Source organism: Pseudophryne corroboree, chromosome 10 (assembly GCF_028390025.1).
Source record: "Pseudophryne corroboree isolate aPseCor3 chromosome 10, aPseCor3.hap2, whole genome shotgun sequence".
NCBI lineage: Eukaryota > Metazoa > Chordata > Amphibia > Anura > Myobatrachidae > Pseudophryne > Pseudophryne corroboree.
The window spans coordinates 42,372,408-42,386,348 of record NC_086453.1 but is presented as its reverse complement, the minus strand read 5'-3'; the positions used below and the strand labels follow the sequence as shown (position 1 = coordinate 42,386,348).

Here is a 13,941-nt window from a genome sequence, read left to right as displayed (position 1 = left end):
CCACTATGGACAGCGGTTGGGGGGAGTGGGGGGTACTGGGTCACTATTTTCGGGAGCCTCCCTGCCAGGGGATGCCACTATAAGCATCTCATTATGCTGTAACACCGCTGGTGATTCTGGACACTCCACCATCGGTTCACCATTGAAACATGCTCCAGCTTAGGCAGGTACAGTTTCTTTGTCTGAACAGGGCCTCTCTCCGTGGCGGTGGCTGAGTGTCTAAGAATCCAGCTGCTTTCACCAACATGTCCGCAACATATCACACCCATGAGATGTCATTTCTCTTCTTCATCCACTAGGGAACTCTCAACACTTTGCCGACCCATTTCGGAATCCGTCTCTCCCAATTGCAACAGAATGGTTTAGCGTACACTCTGCGTAATGCAATGGTGGAACTACCATTGGTGCAGCAGGTGCATTGCACCAGGGCCCCTGAGGACGAAGGGGCCCACTGCTGCCCATACCAGCAATGAGTTATCCTCTGTCTCCCCACCCCCTGCCGCCATACCATATTGAGAAATGTTGGATGATTGGCCCAGTGCAGAGACAGGGTGGGTCCTATTGCCTGAGGGACCTACTCCTTACCTTAGGTAGGCAGGGGTGGCCTTCTGTGCCAGACTGATAGAGGAATCCTGCCACCTATCAGCGCTGATGATCACAGTCATATACTGCCTCTAATTACCACACAGCTGTATATTATTTCTGATTCACTGCTGTCTGTGAATTAAAGGCAGCTCACACCCGGTGTAACTGGCGCTGTCAGAGTGTGTCTGACCGAGTGTCAAACTGAGGTAAGTACAAGGGGCAGGGACCCCTGTCACAGACAGAGCAGAGGCCTCTGTGTTTCTGCCCACACCAAGATACATGCCCCCTGTTCTGCACACCACACAGGACATTGTGCTTGTACCCTTGTCACCCACTGCCTCTCCCTGTCACCCACTGCATCCCCTGTCACTCTCTGCCTCCCCCTGCATTCCGCTGTCCCCCTCTGCCTCCTCTTTCCTTCCGCTGTCACCCGCTGCAACCCCATGCCTTACGGTGTCACCCTTTGCATCTTCCTGTCACGCACTGCCATGTGACATATCGTGAACTTAGGTTGAGGTTGAGGAGGGGGCCCCAAATTATATTTTCTCTTAAGTCCTAGAGGATGCTGGGGGTCCACATTAGTACCATGGGGTATAGACGGTTTCACCAGGAGCCATTGGCACTTTAAGAGTTTGAGAGTGTGGGCTGGCTCCTCCCTCTATGCCCGTCCTACCAGACTCAGTTTAGAAAATGTGCCCGGAAGAGCCGGTCAAGGCTAGCGGAGCTCTCCTGAGCTTTTCTATTTAAAGTTAGCTTAGAGTTTCATTTTTTACAGGAGGCATTTGGCAACAGCCTCCCTGACAGCGTGGGACTAAGGGGGGAGCAGTGTCCACCCTGTGGGGTCTGAGCCACTGACTCCGCTGACTGGACACTGAGCTCCAGAGGGGTCAGATCGTTCTCCGAAACAGGGGACCACTCAACCTAGCAGCATGCCGCCAACCCCCTACAGAGCTGAAGAGTGGTGAGTGAGACACCGACCCCCCTAGCATGCGGGGGGTCGGTGTGAAGATGGCGGCACAGGGGAGGGAGTGCAGTATTAACTGCGCTCCTATGAAGGTCCAGAGACACATGGTGCGGTGCTGTGAGGGGCGCCCTCGGCCAGCGCTTACCCCCACACTGGTCAGCAAGTCTGTTGGGGTCCGCGGATCTCAGCCAGCACATTTCTCCTCAGGCCAGTATAATCTGTGAAGAGCGGGAAGACAGCGCCATTAAGGGGGCGGAGCTTCTCCTCAGAGCGGACCCAGCAGCGTTCCAGCGCCATTTTCCTGCCTGCATAACGCTGGATGGAAGAACAGGTCCCTCCACAGCAACTCCAGCTATCAGTACACGGTACCAGGGGGTTGTAGAAGGGAGGGAAGGCTGTAAAACGATTGTGGCTCCTATTAAGGGACACAGTCTGCACTGGTAAGGGGTTTCCCTTTACTGAAAGCGCTGTGGTGAGGGTTGGCTCCGATCTCTGTGTCTCTCTTGCCATTCTTGGGGGGGAAACTCTGTCTGCCCTCACCTGTGTGTGTGTGTGTGTGTGTGTGGAGTGTTTAGTGGTCTCCTTTAGCTATGTCCAGGGACACTGTGTCATATACTGCAGAGGATTTATCCTCCCAGGATGATCCCATTCCATGTAATCAGGATAGCATTGGTTTAGCACAGATACCAGCAAGGGAACCAGAGTGGTTTTCCTCTATCAAATCTTGGATTTCTCAGATTTCTGACAGGGTTGCAAGTAATGAATCTGCAACCCAGGTATTACAGAGCTCTATGGCAGTATGGCCTGTTTCTGGTACCTCAGGACGCTCCGCTATTTACCCCCACAAACGTTTGCTTGTGCATGTCACACAAGACGACACGGATGCCGATTCTGACACTACAGATGGTGATGGGGATGTGTTGCGGGGGTCCGCATCTCTTGCAAAGGGGGTGCAATTGTTGATAGAGGCTATCAGGGATGTTTTAAATGTTAATGATTCCAAACATGAGCAGGTTGAGGAGACTTTTTTCACTGAAAATAAAAAAGCATGGGTAAACCCTGAGAAAAAATTCCAGGTCCCTAAAAGCATCCAGGTGGCATTTCCTTTCCCTGAGGAGGATAGGAAAAAATGGGAAAACCCACCAATTGTTGACGCCTTTGTGTCAAGACTCTCAAAGAATGTGGTTTTACCTGTTCCAGGATCTACCGCCTTAAAGGAGCTGGCTGATAGGAAAATTGATAACACGCTTAAATCGATGTATACTGCTTCAGGGGCCATATTACATCCCACTATTGCTACTGCATGGATTGCAAAGGCAATAGTATAGTGGTCTGCTACCTTACTTGAGGATTTGGATATTATGGATAGGGAAGACATTGCTTTGTATTTACGCAACATACATGATTCTTCAGGTTTTATGGTAGAACCCATGAAAGACCTGGGTTCCATGGCTGTGGGAATTTCTTCCATGTATGTTTCAGCACGTCGGAGACTGTGGCTGCGCCAGTGGTCAGCCGACGCGGAATCCAGAAGGAGTGTGGAGTCCCTAGCCTAAACAGGTCAGGCTCTCTCTGGGAAAGCTGTAGATGCGTGGATATCCACTGCTACAGCGGGTAAGTCTCCGTTTCTTCCCTCAGCATCACCTGCTCTGAATAAATCTATCTCTTCATCTGCACCGCAGTCCTTTCGGCCTAACAAACCCAGAAATGCAAGAACATCCAACACCTTCTTTAGGGGAGGTTAGGTTAAGTCCAAGAAACCTGCCGCTGCAGGTTCCCAGGAACAAAAGCCTACTTCGGGTATGCCAAAGTCCTCCGCATGACGGTGGACGGACCGGCCCGGTGGTGGGGCCAGTGGGAGCGAAACTCAGATACTTCAATCATGTCTGGGTATCGTCTGGCCTGGATCCCTGGGTGATATATATTGTGTCTCAGGATACAGGCTGGAATTTCAAAGTCTCCCTCCTCATCACTTTTTCAAGTCAGGCTTACCAATTCTGTTGGAGGACAGCACAGTACTACAAGGCGCTGTCCAAAAGCTGGTGGAGGCACAGGTCATTGTGCCGATACCACCTCACATGCTGACAAAGGGTTACTATTCAAACCTTTTCGTGGTACCAAAACCGGATGGTTCGGTCAGGCCCATTCTGAACCTAAAATCATTGAACCCCTTTCTAAAGGAGTTCAAGTTCAAGATAGAGTCTCTCAGGGCGGTGATATCAGGTCTGGAAGAGGGAGAATTCCTGGTATCACTGGATATCAAGGATGCGTACCTCCACATCCCGATCTAGCTGCCGCATCAGGCTTATCTCCGCTACGCATTGCTGGACTGTCATTTCCAGTTCCAGGCCATGCCATTCGTCCCCTCCGCAGCACCGAGGGTGTTTACCAAGGTGATGGCGGAAATGATTATTCTCCTCCGCAAACAAGGGGTGAACATCATTCCATATCTGGATGATCTGCTGATAAAGGCATCGTCGAAGGAGAAGCTACTGCAGTCCATTGTTCTCACAACACGACTGCTCCAGAGTCACGGTTGGATTCTGAACTTTCCAAAGTCACATTTGGAACCGACCCAGAGGTTGTCATTTCTGGGAATGATCCTGGATACGGAAGTGCAGCGGGTGTTTCTTCCGCAGGAAAAGGCGTTGGTGATACAAGCTATGGTCAGGGATGTCCTGAAGCCACCCCGGATGTCGGTTCATCAATGCATTCGCCTATTGGGAAAGATGGTGGCCTCTTACTAGGCTCTCCAGTACGGGAGGTTCCACGCTCGAACCTTCCAACTGGATCTCCTGAACAAGTGGTCGGGATCTCACCTCCACATGCACCAGAGAATTCGTCTGTCACCAAGGGCAAGGATTCACTCCTCTGGTGGCTCGAATTGCCTCTCCTTCTGGAGGTCTGCAGGTTTGGGATTCAGGACTGGGTCGTTCTAACCACAGATGCGAGCCTCCGGGGCTGGGGAGCAGTCACTCAAGGAGTAACCTTCCAAGGACGGTGGTCAATCCTGGAATCCGGCCTGCCCATCAACATCCTGGAACTAAGAGCCGTCTACAACGGTCTTCTTCAGGCGGCCCCTCTTCTGAGAAATTGGGCCATTCAAGTGCAGTCGGACAATGTAACAACAGTGGCTTACATAAACCGACAAGGCGGAACGAAGAGCAGAGCGCCAATGTCAGAGTTGACAAGAATACTCCTCTGGACAGAAAGACATGCGTTAGCGCTGTCTGCCATCTTCATTCCGGGAGTAGACAACTGGGAAGCAGACTTCCTCAGCAGACACAATCTCCATCCAGGAGAGTGGAGCCTCCATCCGGAGGTGTTCAAGGAAATAACAGATCTTTGGGGACTACCCCAAATAGACATGATGGCCTCTCCTCTCAACAAGAAGCTTTGGCGTTATTGTTCCAGGTCGAGGGACCCACAGGCAGTGACAGTGGACACCCTAGTGTCTCCTTGGGTGTTCCAGTCAGTGTACGTGTTTCCACCACTCCCACTCATCCCAAATATCCTAAAGCTCATAAGGAGAACAAGAATTCAAGCGATCCTCATTGCCCCAGACTGTCCAAGAAGGGCTTGGTACGCGGACCTTCTGAATCTACTGCAAGAAGAGCCGAGGCCTCTTCCTCTTCAGGAGGACCTGCTGCAGCAGGGGTCGTTCGCTTATCAAGACTTACCGTGGCTACGTTTGACGGCATGGAAGTTGAGCGCCTGACACTTGCTCGGAAGGGTATTCCGAAGAAGGTTATTCCTACACTCATACAGGCTAGGAAAGGGGTAACGTCTAAACATTACCATCGTATTTGGAATAAATATGTCTCTTGGTGTGAATCCAAGAAGTTTCCTACGGTGGAGTTTCAACTGGGACATTTTCTCCTATTCCTGCAAGCAGGAGTAGATATGGGCCTGGGGTTGGGTTCTGTAAAGATCCAAATTTTGTCCCTATTAATTTTATTTCAGAAACAATTGGCTGCCCTCCCTGAGGTTCAGACCTTTTTGAAGGGAGTTCTGCATATCCAACCTCCCTTTGTACCGCCTACGGCACCCTGGGACCTTAACGTAGTGTTGCAGTTCCTCCAGTCGAATTGGTTTGAGCCTCTACAGGAGGTAGTGGTCACGTTTCTTACATGGAAGGCGATCACGTTGTTGGCCTTAGCTTCTGCTAGACGTGTGTCCGAGCTGGGGGCTTTATCCTGTAAAAGCCCTTACTTGATCTTCCACGAAGATAGAGCTGAGCTCCGGACGCGCCAGCAGTTTCTTCCGAAGGTTGTGTCGGCATTTCATATAAACCTATTGTGGTGCCAGTGGCTACTTACTCCTCAATTACATCAAAGTCCTTGGATGTTGTAAGGGCTCTGAAGATATATGTGAAGAGAACTTCTCACAAAAAGTCGGACTCTCTGTTTGTCCTGTATGATCCCAAGAAAATTGGGTGTCCTGCTTCTAAGCAGACGATCTCTCGCTGGATCAGGTTCACTATCCAGCACGCTTATTCTACGGCAGGACTGCCGTGTCCAAAATCTGTTAAGGCCCTCTCTACTCGTAAGGTGGGTTCTTCCTGGGCGGCCGCCCAGGGTGTCTCGGCAGTGCAACTTTGCCGAGCTGCAACTTGGTCTGGGTCGAACACATTTGCAAGGTTTTACAAGTTCGATACTTTGGCCTCTGATGACCTGAAGTTCAGTCAATCAGTTCTGCAGGAGCCTCCGCGCTCTCCCTCCAGTTCTGGGAGCTTTGGTACATCCCCATGGTACTAATGTGGACCCCAGCATCCTCTAGGATGTAAGAGAAAATAGGATTTTGGTTACCTACTGGTAAATCCTTTTCTCGTAGTCCGTAGAGGATGCTGGGCGCCCGCCCAGCACTTCGTTTTCCTGCAAATGTTATTTGGTTCAGTACCACTTCGTTTAGTTGAGTACTGCATTGTTACTTGGTAAGTAATGTTTCAGCAGTTGCTGAGTAGTTCAAGCTACGTTGGCGTGACGTGCCTTGTATGTGTGAGCTGGTATGAATCTCACCACTATCTGTGTATAATGCTTCCCTCGAAGTATGTCATCTCCTCGGGCACAGTTTCTAGACTGAGTCTGGTAGGAGGGGCATAGAGGGAGGAGCCAGCCCAAACTCTCACCCCTCAAAGTGCCAATGGCTCCTGGTGGATCTGTCTATACCCCATGGTACTAATGTGGACCCCAGCATCCTCTACGGACTATGAGAAAAGGATTTACCGGTAGGTAACCAAAATCCTATTTTTGCACCTGTGCCCACCACTCACAAGTCCCGCCACATGTGTAATGCATGCATCGTAAGGGTTTTAATGACTTTTTCCTACGTGCAGTTGCAAATAATAACATGAACATCAGCATTGCACTTGAATCATGTTCCTCTCTGAATCAGGCCAACAAGTCATAGAGAAAATAAACATCGCTGGTACAAGGAAATTGAATCTGCAAAAACCGAATCCTTGGTGCAATTTTCTGGTTTTGACAAACTTGTTACCTTAAAAAGCGCTGGATTGGTATTTCATGGGACTGATGTTTCCGGTAGTTACACAACTTGTCAGTACTATCAGGTCCGGTTCTAGACCTTGTGGCGTCCAGGGCAAAAGTTTCCTTTGACGCCCCTGACAGGTTAAACAGGGTTAGTGCGCACCTAAAAATAGGGTCGTGGCATCATAGGGAAGGGGCGTGGTCACATTTATGCCCCCTGTAGTTTTTCCCCCTGTAGAGTTGTGCCCCCTGTAGCTGTGCCCTCAGTAGTTGTGCCCCCTGTAGCTGTGCCCTCAGTAGTTGTGCCCTCAGTAGTTTTGCCCCCAGTACTGTGCCCTCAGTAGTTGTGCCCCCATTAGTATTGCCTCCTGTATTTGGGCCCCCTGTAGCTGTGCCCTCAGTAGCTGTGCCCCCAGTAGTTTTGTCCCCTGTAGCTGTGCCCACCAGTAGCTGTGCCCCCTGTAGTTTTGCCCCCAGTACTGTGCCCCCCATTAGTTTTGCCTCCTGTATTTGGGCCCCCTGTAGCTGTGCCCTCAGTAGCTGTGCCCCCAGTAGTTTTGTCCACTGTAGCTGTGCCCACCAGTAGCTGTGCCCCCTGTAGTTTTGCCCCCAGTACTGTGCCCCCAGTAGTTGTGCCCCCATTAGTATTGCCTCCTGTATTTGGGCCCCCTGTAGCTGTGCCCTCAGTAGTTTTGTCCCCTGTAGCTGTGCCCACCAGTAGCTGTGCCCCCTGTAGTTTTGCCCCCTGTAGCTGTGCCCCCTGTAGCTGTGCCCCTAGTAGTTTTGCCCCCAGTATCTGTGCCCCTGTAGAGTTGTGCCTCTAGTAGTTGCGCTTACTAAAAAAATACTCACCAGCCCCGCTCCTGCTTCCCGACCGCTGCTGCCCTCTGTCTCCGGCCGCCGGCGCTGCTTCACGGATCTATGGGAGAGACATTGACGTTTCTATAATGGGTGCAGTGTGCGCAAGGCACACAGGTTCCCAGGTCCAGGGGGGCCCACCCCGCACCCATTTGCTTAATACTTACCTCTCTGAAGTCCCCCGTCGGAGCCATCCCTTTTCGGCAGCGCAATAGAGTTTGAACACTAGGGGGAACAAACTCTATTGCGCCTGCTGAAAACTCCAGAAAGACGGCACGGCGGCCATTTTTCCGGAGTTTTGCGCATGCGCATTACCAAAATTTTCGGGAAAATGGCCGCCGCGCCGTGTTCCTGGAAGTTTGCGCATACGCAATAGAGTCTGTTCTCAGACTCTGTTGCCGCTGCCGCAGGGAAGGATGGCACCACCGGGGGACTCCGGAGAGGTAAGTATTAAATCCTGTGCACAGTCAGAGAGGAGGAGGCCCCTGATGCAGAAGGCTGCACACGGGCCTCCTCCTCTCTTAAAACACCCCTGGGGATAGACGTCATGACGTCTCTCCCATAGCACCGCACAGTCACTAGAGGTCAATTATGACCTCTAACGTCTGCGGCCGCTCCCACAATGCCGAGCGGTGCGCAATGATGTAAAGCGCACGGCACCAGTAGCGGCTCTTGGCACGGTGGCGGCGCCCTTGGGACAGGGGCGCCCCGGGCAAAAAGCCTGCTTGCCCGTGGCAAGAGCCACTACTTAGTACAATAGTACATTCGAAGAAATTAAAGAGTACTGGCCATTTTTATTGCAAAAGAAAACATGTTTCTTTAAATAAGTGATTCATAATAACTGTAGGGCTGCAATTGCTATCAAAGAGAAAATTGATCTAAAATGATTTTAAGCTAAGATACACTCAGATTCTTCATCTCTTCTGTGGCTGTAATGTCTATGGATAATAGGGGGCGTGATGTCACTGGAAGGGGCGTGGTCTCACCGCACAACTGTGTTTTCATCACTCTGAGGGTGTGTCCAGAATTCCTGCACCACCTGTGACAGGAGCTAGCAGCTGCATGATAATGTCACAGTGCAGCAGCCGCCTCCCACTCACTGCGCAGGAGGTAGCATTTTGGTGTCACCCCCTGGAAGGGTGACTCACCAGATGCAGTCCATATCCCCTTCACCCCGTTACTGATGCCACTGCTTATATTATATGATTTATGTTTAGGTGGCTACACACTAAGCAGTATATTGTACAACAAATTGTTCTGACGTGGATTGGAAACAATGCGGGTAATTCAGAGTTGATCGCAGCAGCAAATTTGTTAGCAGTTGGGCAAAACCATGTGCACTGCAGGGGGGGGGGGCAGATGTAACATGTGCAGAGAGAGTTAGATTTTGGTGGGGTGTGTTCAAACTGAAATCTAAATTGCAGTGTAAAAATAAAGCAGACAGTATTTTACCTGCACAGAAACAAAATAACCCACCCAAATCTAATTCTCTCTGCAAATGTTATATCTGACCCCCCTGCAGTGCACATGGTTTTGCCCAACTGCTAACAAATTTGCTGCTGCGATCAACTGTGAATTACCCCCAATGTGCGGTATCCTATTACCTGCGAGTAAGCATCTGGAGAAAAAAACGTTTTTTTGGCGATTTTTCCCGATGCTTCACCAATATTTTTTTACAGGGTATCCTATTAGATCTCCTAGAAAATATATTTTTTTGTGCGAAAACACATCGGTTCACTGAAACCTGTGTGTTTTCACCGCCGAGAACCTGAAAAGCCGGCGCTCATCAGGGATTTTGTTTCGCCTGCCTGAGACAGGTGAAACAAACTCCTGATAAGCTGCGGTGACCCATCAGTGTACCATGTCCACCGCTGCAGCAGCAGGCTGCGACTACAGTGAGGGCACCACGGAACCAGCATTCAGTGATGTGACCCCTGGCGGGGAAGCCGGATCCACCGCCGTGACCCGCATCCCCCGTATTTCCCTGCCCCTGATGGCGGTCACATGACGGGGGATTGGTCATGTGACCTGGGAGCCAGAGGTGCCGTGCTACCCTGACTGCAGCAGGAGCTTTCAGGAGCCAGCACCCGGTGCAGAAACACAAAAACCTCAATAAGCTGCAGTTCGTTCCGGCTTATCGGGGCTAATAGGATAGCCTTTGGTGATATCATTACCCGCTGTAATGTACCCCAGGTAATTGGATATCCCCCAATATATCATACTGATCGTCCCATCTGATGTTCTGCATGTCAGATTGTACAATCTTACAAACGATGGCATACAGTTACATGTAACAATACATTGCCCCCTCATGCGATGTATCAAGCAGTGTGTACGGTGGCACAATGTATTGTTAAATTGCAATGCTCTGCTGGCTGGGACACACATAATGTAGTGTGTACCCAACCTTACTGTCGGGTTACCATATTCTGTGTATTCTACAGTAGACTTAAGCTAGTTCTGTCATTTTTCCCAACATCAGCAACATGAAGCTGCATCTGTTTTTTTATTTTTGTGTTTATTTAAGATAATTCCTTTAAAACTCTTATTAGAACAGTAGCAGATCTTGCCACGGGCAAGCAGGACTTTTGCCCGGGGTGCCGCCTTCCAGAGGGCGCCGCACCATGGCAGGATCCGCTACTGTTTGGCAGTGCCCCCTCCCACCAACCCTCCCGCTGTGTCCCCCGCTGTGCAGGGAACTAGACGCTACCCGTCTAGTTTCCCTTCGTGGAGGGGACCTTTTCTGTACGGTACTTGATGACATCATCGCGCACTGCACAGCATTGTGGGATTGGCACAGACTGGCACAGACGCTAGGGGTCATGATTAACCTCTAGTGTCTATGATGTGCGATGGGAGAGACGTGACGTCTCTCCCATAGATCCGAGGAGAGGAGCGGCATCGGCGGAGGTCTGCAGCAGTCGGGATTCAGGAGCGGGGATTGTAAGTATTCATTTTTTTTTAAGCAGCGCTACTGGGGGCACAAATGGGGGCGCTACTGGGGGCACAAATGGGGGCGCTACAAATGGGGGCGCTACTGGGGGCACAAATGGGGTCACAACTCTACAGGGGGCATAAGTGACCACACCCCTCTATGAGGCCACGCCCCTATTTTCCACCCGGGGCGCAACAAGGGCTAGAACCGGCCCTGTATTAGAACATGTTCTTTCAACAGTGACGCTCCATTGTTACGGCTTCTGGAAATGTTTCAAATTGAATATTATTCTTATTATAAACTAACATTTCTTTATTTCTGTTTGTAATATGTAACTCTTTCTTTTATTATATTTTCAGAATCTAAAAAGACAGAAAAAAATGACATCTACAGCAACATGAATACGAAACAGCAAATATCTACGTAGACACCTCTTTTCCTGGAGAAATACACACCAGCTCAGTGTGAAGTGGGGGTTATTCAGACCAGATCGCTCCTCTGTGAATTTGCAGAGGTTTGCGATCAGATAGCCACCGCCCAGACAGAGGGAAAACCTGCTCCGTGCAAGTCTGTGTACGCCGCGCGAAAATCTCAGCGTTCGCCAGTCAGCTGCAAATATGTTCACAACTCACTGACCATCAAATGTTTTTTTCTGGTCTGTTCAGTCTTATGACACAATTCAACATTCTTATCTTCAAAATAATCACTAATTAAAATAAAATATATTATATATAGTATTATATACTGTATCTCCTAAAAAATAAAAAAAATAAAGATTGTGTGGGCTCAGATGCTGACTTAGGGGGTAATTCCAAGTTGATCGCAGCAGAATTTTTTTTAGCAGTTGGCCAAAACCATGTGCACTGCAGGGGGGGGGGGCAGATATAACATGTGCAGAGAGAGTTAGATTTGAGTAGGTTATTTTGTTTCTATGCAGGGTAAATACTGGCTGCTTTATTTTTACACTGCAATTTAGATTGCAGATTGAACACACCCCACCCAAATCTAACTCTCTCTGCACATGTTATATCTGCCTCCCCTGCAGTGCACATGGTTTTGCCCAACTGCTAACAAATTTTCTGCTGCGATCAACTCAGAATTAGGCCCTTAATGCATTGTTTACGGTCATGGGGGTCATTTCGAGTTGATGGTAGCTGTGCTAAATTTAGCACAGCTACGATCGTAAACTCAGAAATGCGGGGGGGACGCCCAGCACAGGGCTATCCCGCCCCGCATGTCAGTACTGCCCCCTCCCCCCGCACAAATGCAAAGCATCACCTTTGCATCTGTGGAGTAACTCCCGGCCAGCCAGCTCCTGCGGCTGGCCGGGAGTTGTGTCACTGCCGCTGGCCGCAGCGGCTGCGTGACACGTCACGCAGCCACCACGCCCCCCCAACGGTCCGGCCACGTCTGCGTAGGTTGGACCGTGCCTACTAAACAGCGGCTTAACGCCGCCGTTCAGCCCCCACCTGCCCAGCGACCGCCTCTGTCCCAGAGGCGATTGCTTGGCACCGACGACTGCGATGCGCCAGCGCATGCGCAGTTCCGACCCGATCACTACGCTGCAACAAACTGCAGCAAGCGATCGGGTCGGAATGACTCCCTATGTCCTGTAGTTAGGAGTTTTTGGGTCTGCGTCTGGAAATTTACTTCAGATAATTTGCTGAACAACAATATGTCCCTCTCTCTCATGAATGGGTCACTTTAGGGATACTTCTCAGAGGCACTAAGATTTATAAAGGGGGCAAAAAGTTACTCTTGGCTGTATCTGCAGCGGCTAGAAAATGCATCCTTTAGATGTGGATTCAACCGAGCCCCCCTTCTCTAGAGTTATGGATCAATAGATCTACAGTAAAAGGGTCGATATTTATTAGGGCGACACCAATTGGTTGACACGGTCAAAAGATCAACAGTAACAAAAGGTTGATATGGAAAAGGTAGACAATGGAAAAGATCCATATGACAATGGTCGACACACAAATGGTAGACACCCTTTTTTTGCCTGGGGGGGGGGGGTACATTTTGATTCTGTTCTCATCTGTGACCACCAATTGTTGAAACAATATGTGTGTCGACTGTTGTCGTGTTGACCATTTGAACCTGTCGATCTTAAGCATTGTTTACCTTTTACCTGTCGACCTTTTGACCATGTCAGCCTAATGCATGTCAACCATATGATGTCGACTTATTGATTGCCTATCTAGACACTGTTGACCTACAATATAGTCCGGAAACCCTTCTCTAGACTTGTTTAAGGGAGAAATTATTATTTTTAATGCACATGAATTGGTTGGAGGCCTCGCTCTAAAAAGAGGGGTATACAGCAAAATTCTTCACAATTTGGGAAAGCTTTTTATATTCCTAATCACCCTCTGTAAAAAGGCAAATTCAAAGTTGTTTCCATTCAACACTCTGATACGAAACTCAGGTATTTTTACATATCCCCCCGATTACTCTATAACTGATTATACAGTATGTTGTTCTTAGTGTCTGGTCTTCTCGTTTCCCTATGTTTAACTATTTTATATTTAATTGATATTGACACTTTTTTTTATTATTTATGTAATCACTACCACATTTATTAACATCTACCTTTTTATTCAGCTTATGCTGTAGAAAATATTTAATGTATGTTCAAGCTGTATGAACATCTTTGTATGTTATTTACTCCAATAAAATTACAATATTTTTGAAAAACGTCTAGCTAAGTGGTCTCAGCCTCAACCCTCTAGTACAGTGGTTCTCAAACTCGGTCCCCAGGACTCCAAACAGTTCACGTTTTCCAAGTCACCTAGCAGGTGCACAGGTGTATTCATTACTCACTGACACATTTCCCAGGTCACCTAGCAGGGGCACAGGTGTATTCAGTACTCAATGACACCTTTCCCAGGGTCACTCAGCAGGTGCACAGGTGTATTCATTACTCACTGACACATTTCCCAGATCACCCAGCAGAGGCACAGGGGTATTTAATACTCATTGACACATTTCCCAGGTCACCGAGTAGGTGCACAGGTGTATTCATTACTCACTGACACATTTCCCAGATCACCCAGCAGGTGCACAGGTGTATTCATTACTCACTGACACATTTCCAAGGTCACCCAGCAGGG

The 13,941-nt window shown here is 49.3% G+C and overlaps 1 long non-coding RNA gene across 1 annotated transcript in view; it reads left to right on the top strand.

The window, feature by feature from the left end:
- The window catches only part of LOC134966982 (uncharacterized), a 30,856-nt gene extending 19,327 nt beyond the window's left edge, over positions 1–11,529 (top strand). The window contains exon 3 of the long non-coding RNA XR_010188757.1: positions 11,188–11,529. This is a non-coding gene — a long non-coding RNA (uncharacterized LOC134966982). The remainder of the gene's footprint in view (positions 1–11,187) is intronic.
- The last annotated feature ends 2,412 nt before the right edge of the window (positions 11,530–13,941 follow it).